The sequence below is a fragment of the Dermacentor silvarum genome, chromosome 8 (assembly GCF_013339745.2).
Source record: "Dermacentor silvarum isolate Dsil-2018 chromosome 8, BIME_Dsil_1.4, whole genome shotgun sequence".
Classification (NCBI taxonomy): domain Eukaryota; kingdom Metazoa; phylum Arthropoda; class Arachnida; order Ixodida; family Ixodidae; genus Dermacentor; species Dermacentor silvarum.
Window position 1 is genome coordinate 144,098,240 of NC_051161.1, and position 6,093 is coordinate 144,104,332.

At 42.7% G+C, this 6,093-nt stretch overlaps 1 long non-coding RNA gene across 1 annotated transcript; it reads left to right on the forward strand.

Moving 5' to 3' along the window:
• Positions 1-2,559: 2,559 nt before the first annotated feature.
• On the forward strand, positions 2,560-5,774 carry LOC125947803 (uncharacterized). Its single transcript, XR_007468504.1, has 3 exons — positions 2,560-2,744; positions 3,834-3,937; positions 5,732-5,774. It is a non-coding gene; the product is annotated as an uncharacterized LOC125947803 (long non-coding RNA).
• The last annotated feature ends 319 nt before the right edge of the window (positions 5,775-6,093 follow it).

The window sequence follows — 6,093 nt, forward strand, 5'->3', positions numbered from 1 at the left end:
CGTTTGAAGAAAGTTTAAAGAATGTTTAAGGAAAGTTGGTAGGCTCTGTCTTTACTTTTGTGTAAAGAAAATTATAACAATTGTATTTGTTTCGTTCATTTTATCATTTAACACTGCAATAAAGAAGCATAACATGCACTATCTGTAATACAATAATTAGTACGAATAACCTGAGTGTCATATTGCTAATTGCTTCCTGCATTTTAAGAGAAAGCGAGGAGACAGGATAATATTTGTTCTTACGCGTGCATATATAATCAGCAGTAGCTAATGTAAAATATCTTGGCGTGCCACAGTGAAATTGTATCGTACGTTTTCCTACTTCAAAAGAAAAAAAAGGTTGACCAATAATGGTACTCGAACACGGGACTTCTGCTTCTGAGGCAGACACGCTACCACCACTCCACGTATTAGCATCTGCAGGACCAATGCAAGGACTATACACTTTCTGACATGTCATGGGGCCGTTTGTTTTCCCGACGCTTACCTTTTTTTTCGGAATTCGGCTTCTTAAGAAACCTTATACCTTTACTATTTTTTGCAAACTATACACAAAACTTGGCTTTCTCGCAAATGCGTTACCCGCGGTCACTGTTAAAAGAGCCTTTCTTTTCAAAACTGCGGGTGATCGCGGTGTTGAAATATTGGCGGAATTCGTACGGCAGCACAGATTCCGTAAATGCTTGCTTGGACGAACAAGTCAATAATTTACGATTGTCAGTTGGCTGAGTAGTCAGTTGTGTACCTGGCATGGCAGCTGCTGAAGCCGAAGCTTCAGCTGCTGTAGCACGCCAGCCATCGCCACGTTTTGTCACCTTTATTCCTAACGATAAGATAAAATATGGTCTCACCAATTCAAGATGAGGGCACGTATTTTCGAAAACGCTACACTTGGCGCCATAATTAACGTGTATATGGGCGGTGATCACGAATATATGCTCGGTAAGTGCCATATTAGCCCGTAGGCCGTCCGCCATTTCAAGCAGACGGAGCTGCGCGGGCGGCGCGTGGATTGGCTCATGCTTCAGCTGCGACTTCCCCTGAGTGACAAATGCAAATCTCGAAGGCCATGCTCCTGAAGCGATGCGAATCGAGGAGGCAATTTCTCCTTCTTTAACCGAAGTGTGGCGCTGCTGCAGTGTTTTGTTCGTTTCAACAGCAAGTAATACCCATAGTGAAGCAATATAAGTACCTCGCCGTACACATAAACGAAGGGAAGGATTACTCAAACAACCACCAAGATAATCTGAAAATAAAGGGGAAGCGGAATGCAGCAATTATGAAACACAGAGCACTGTGGGGCCACAATAAGTATGAGGTGGTGCGTGGAATCTGGAAAAGGAGTAATGGTGCCAGCGCTAACATTCGCAAATGCCATTATATGCTTAAAATCGGATATATTGGCGGGTTTGGAAGTTAACCAAAGATCAGTAGGCCGGTTGGCTTTGGGAGCACACGGTAATACCACAAATGAGGCAGTGCAGGGTGACATGGGTTGGGCCTCTTTTGAAGTCAGAGAAGCACAGAGCAAAATTAGTTTTGAAGAAAGACTCAGGAACATGGATGAAAATAAATGGGCGGCTAAAGTGCACAAGTATCTCTACATGAAAAGCGTAGACACAGAATGGAGGAAGAGGTCAAGGAAGTTGGCAACCAAGTACAGGATAATCGAAACTGCAAATAGACAACCAGGGGTCATCAGAAAGAAGTGAGAGGAATAGAGACCGTGAATTGTATGCAAAGAATGGAAACAAAAAGGACAATGGAGATTTACAAGAATGAGAAGAAAGAAATTAGAAGGGAAAATCTGTACGATATCACAAAGGGCAGTGCCTTGCTATTTGAGGATCGAGCCGGTTGCCTAAGGACGAAAACATATCGGAACTAGATGAGACATGTGAATGCTGCAGTAAAGATCCAGAAACCACTCAGCACATCCTGATGGAATGCGACGGGATCCACCCAGCGAGAACCGTAGGTAACGTGCAACTCCCAGAAGCGCTTGGTTTCAAAGTGGAAGGAAACATAAACAGATCAGCCGTAGAGATCAGCAAGAGACGATTGGAGTACTGGTGGAAAAAAAGCAGGGAAAAGATGGATATGACCTGATCTCTTAAAATCATAGGCAGCGGCACAAGGTAAATTTTTGAAAAAGAGAAATAATAATGAGAGGTATACAAAAATGCTAGATAAAGAACATGTATAGTATACCTGATTAAATCAAGCAGGCTAGGTGACTATTTGTCGCCGCCCCGCTTGAAAGGGGATGCCAATAAATCATCATCATCATCATCGTTCTGTAAATATTCTTCAATAAATCTAATCTAATCCAAGTTGCTGTAGCTTATGGACCACGTTGGCTGTGCGCGAGTGCTCGTTGCAGTGAGCCGGTAGTTGAATTTTATATTAGAAGTGCCTAGGCAAAATTTGCTCCTTATCGTGTGCGTTAACTATCGCACAACCTCTGGACTCGTGAAATGCCGTGTGTTTTGTGCGATACACCAATGTCAACAGTGTCGTAGTACAACGCCCGTCCGAGCTGCCTTTGTTCTCGCCTGCCAGCGCTCTCTCGTGAAAAGCCTGGTACTGGGGCTTCGAGTCACAGTGTATCGAAGAATTTGTTGAAGGTTGTGCTTTCGTGGTGCTGTATTTCATCGGTAGTTCTACAGTGTTTGCGCCCGTAAGAGAGTTGGTGCCACGGTACCTGTGAGACGAAGGAGCGTTTGCTGACTACGTCTTGAAAGGTAAGCAAGCTTGGCGCTTGTGCGCGTTGTTGTAGCTTATGGTTCATGTAATGAGTTTTGTGTGGCTAGAGCAGAGCGTATTCTAAGCGTAAGTTGCCCATGTTTCTTTGCATATTTAGTAAGCAATTTTACGAACGTTTCCGTTGATGTTATCGCGTACTTGCGTTCTTACCCCGTCTGATTGCTATAACTGAATGGGAACACAATTATGGAAACACTGGAAGTTAGTTTGTTGCGTAGTTTCCCGGCAGAAAATTATTCCTTATATAGGCATTTCCGCGAGTTCACTGCAGGTGTGTATACGTCAATGCGTCATGGGCTTCACAGCGTTGGCACAGGATAGCTATGTTTGATGCTTGCGCACATATGAGCTTGTATGAAGACTTTTTTTGTATACAGTTCACTTTGAAGGCCCGCGTCGCGAGAACCTGTCTGTATTCTATATTGAACTATGGAACCTGTCGTGTTCTTTATTGCAGGGCAGATATACGCCGATATTTCAATGACGAGGTTTCTTTTTAATCGAGACATCTCAATCAGACGCTAGCTTTTACTACATTATATACATATTCATCTAAAGAACAGTATGTCAGCTCTTCCAGTCAGGTAATGACTGTGCCTGGCAGTAATCCAGTAAGGGCTGTGATTTCGTAGCGATACTTTGCGCTCGATCCTACGTCACTCTTACCACCCACCCTGAACGGCCGGCTATTCCAGTTCATAACACAGGCGGAGCGTCGGTCTAACCCCTGACGAAGAGGCAGAAGGAATACCATCGCTATACAAACACGGCCTAGGATTCAAAAGACTTTTCATGTGCTCAATAATTCTTTCATAATCCAATGCTCTTTTGTTTTACGACATATTTGAGTTTCGAGGATTTTCCTGGTAGTCTTATGTTTGCTGCATTCCCGCCTGGAATCTCACTTCTTATAAATAACCATGTAACTTCCTGAGATATAATGATGAGAGATTTGTACGAGACACACATTAATGTAGCTGCTAGTGTGGGGCTCTTTGCAATTCAGTATTACACTGATATGACAGGTTTCCAGATTCACATTGGAATAAACTATTCATTTCTTGCAGTTGAAGGCTATGCGGATTCTGGAGGCATCCCACAGGAACCTGCAGCACTGCGGCAAGCTGGAGAGCACCACTATAAAACACCTGATCAGCGTGCTCTTACAAAGGTGCGTACAAAACTGTCATTGCCTTGTGTGTTGTAGGATATATTTCTGTAATATGCAATCATTTTACTGTGTGTGCCATTTTCATGATTTCTAGTGGCAAATCACTTGCATTTCAGTTTTGGCCATCTGGAGGGCCCTCAGTTTATTGAACGTACCTTTAACTAGCCTCCTCTGAGCTAAATAGAACCCTGACTTGAATAACTGCATGATATACTCTGTACAGACTGTATATTAATCTAGTCAGATTACCTTTTAAGATAATCGCTCTTCTTCTTCTTTCTGGGGTTTTACGTGCCAAAACCAGTTCTGATTATGAGGCACGCCGTAGTGGAGGGCTCCAGATTAATTTTGACCACCTGGGGTTCTTTAACGTGCACTACAATGCAAGCACACGGTTGTTATCGCATTTCGCCTCCATCGAAATACGGCCGCCGCGGCCGGGATGCGATCCCACGATCTAAGATAATCGTTGATAAGCATGAGGTCGAGATGTGTTTTTTATTATGCAGTATTGTGAAGCTCACTTCTCACACTATTGCCTTTGCGCCTATATTGTTCCCTCTAATCGGTCACACTTATGTATTGCGTACCGTACTTCATCTCCTAAAATTAGCATACAAACAGCAACATTTTCTTCTTAATTAGGTACCTGCTGAATCCCTAGCCACAGTATGAGAAGGTAATTCCTCAAGCATATACCAAACCAATAACTTTTTAATGTGACAAGTTTAATATGCACCCCAAGTACAGGTTGGCTTCAAGCAGGAAGCTGGTCTCCTTTGTATTTTACCGAAATTTGAGGTTGTAACGCAAACTGCTAAATCACAACAATCCACACAGTGCAGTAGTTGCAAGCCACCATGAAAGTGCAGCTGAACGCTGAGTGTTCACCGTTACATTGGCACTTTTTTTTCTGCGGGTAGTAGTTGCAAGCCACGACAGTGCAGCTGAACGCTGAGCGTTCGCCTTTACATTGGCATTTTTTCAGCGTGTCTCTGCCCTTCTCAGTTGACATTGGATAAAGCTTGTTCTTTGCTGTCACTTATCTGAAATGCAAACAATTCTTTTTACCTTTTCTTTCATATTACTTGTCAGCTGTCTAATACACAAGCTTCCGGTGACATGGTAACAGTGCTGACTACTGCCCAGAACATGTGTGCATCTGTGGTTTGTGGTACCACATGCTCACTACCTCGGATTTACTGAGATGTCACAAGGAAGCTTGCTTCATGCTCAAGCTGCCCTGCACTTGATGGAAATATTGAAATAGTCACTTTTAATATAATAATTTGTTGTGGTTTTAGCAAATTGAGTTTTCAAACTGTGAATAATGCGCACTAGAGGGTCTATAAAAATGTTTTCTACTTCCTAAAGACATGGTTTAGGCAAAAAGTGCTTTACGCATGTCATCGGATTTATTGAGTTCGGCATATCTCGCTGAAGCCGTTCCAAAAACTTTGAGTATCTTTACTGCAACTGATTTACGGCTACTTTACACAAGTGTACGATTCCTACATGTAACACATGCATATTATGTGCAGCAGTTCTGCTTCAGCAATGCTTCAGTCACTTTTTGGGTGGCGTTCCAATACCCACAAGGACGTCGCCCAAAAAGAAGCTTTGCACCCCAGAGGTGTGAATGCCATTCTAAGTATGTATGGCAAGGCAGTCAGTTGAAATCTTCGTTTTGATTGTGGGTCATTCGAAGTCAAATTCTTGTGGATGACTGCATCATGCTATCTCGTCTAGATACAGTTCATAAGGCTAACTATTATTGCATGTTTCCTCCTTTAGGCTTGCAGCAAGAGGGATATCAAGAACACGGGAGATATCAAGAAAACATTATAGTCATTGCTTGAGTGTGGCTTCTGAGGGCATGTATGAAACGGTTGGAAAATAAACATCAGTGTTTGAAAAGATTGGTGTGTTTCGCTAAGAGGTACATACTTTTATATGTTCAAGGTTGCATCAGAACACCACCAGACAATTTTTAAAAATGCTGGAAAAAGGGGATAAATGTCACCAGGATGTTTCTAGGACGAGCACCAGAAAGTTGGAAAAAAGTTACCGGGAGGTTTTAGGGCAAACAGCAAAAAGTAGGAAAAAAGGTACTAGGATGTTTCTATGAAGTAAAAAGATGCCCTGCTTTTAATGGT